The sequence below is a fragment of the Triticum dicoccoides genome, chromosome 7A (genome assembly GCF_002162155.2).
Source record: "Triticum dicoccoides isolate Atlit2015 ecotype Zavitan chromosome 7A, WEW_v2.0, whole genome shotgun sequence".
Taxonomy (NCBI): Eukaryota; Viridiplantae; Streptophyta; class Magnoliopsida; order Poales; family Poaceae; genus Triticum; species Triticum dicoccoides.
Window position 1 is genome coordinate 228,764,482 of NC_041392.1, and position 544 is coordinate 228,765,025.

Below are 544 nucleotides of genomic sequence, written 5' to 3' on the forward strand. Positions count from 1 at the left end.
CATAAAACAAAAATCAGGAAATAAACATAGAGATAAAGATATTAGGGGGGTTCTGCTTACCCGGGGGTGGTTGCATCTGCTCGTGGGCTTCATGACTAACCAGATCTGGTCGCGGACATGCTTGGACTTGCCGGATCCGGTGATGTTCCTGCTCGTTGACCCGTCCTGCTTGGTGGCTGATGTGGTGGAATAACGCTGGAGCGGGTCTCCCCAACGCCCACGGCGGTGGATCTGTCTTTCGCCGACGTGATCCGGCGTCTCACCTTGCTGACCTCGTGGTATAGGCGTGCCGTCGTCGGTATAGCGACCAACAGGAACAGGCGAAAGGGAGGGGGAAAGAGAGTTGGATGTGGAAAAAGAGAGCGACGCGGGTTTGATATTATCTCGTGTGGGGTCCACCTCATATTCCTATTGTATTGATCTTGTGTTCGGGAATTGTTGGCGGAAATAAGAGTCTTGTGAGGTCCACACGCACGAATCTAGCTAGAAGCAGCGACGGACGGTGGATTTCTCACCACTAGATACCGACATCGTTAAATTTACT

The 544-nt window shown here is 52.0% G+C and overlaps 1 protein-coding gene across 1 annotated transcript in view; it reads right to left on the reverse strand.

Moving 5' to 3' along the window:
- Window positions 1-322, reverse strand: part of LOC119328130 (E3 ubiquitin-protein ligase UPL5-like) — a 6,102-nt gene extending 5,780 nt beyond the window's left edge. The window contains exon 1 of the mRNA XM_037601156.1: window positions 61-322. The gene's annotated coding sequence lies outside the window, so the exon portion shown is untranslated. The remainder of the gene's footprint in view (window positions 1-60) is intronic.
- Between the last annotated feature and the right edge of the window lie 222 nt (window positions 323-544).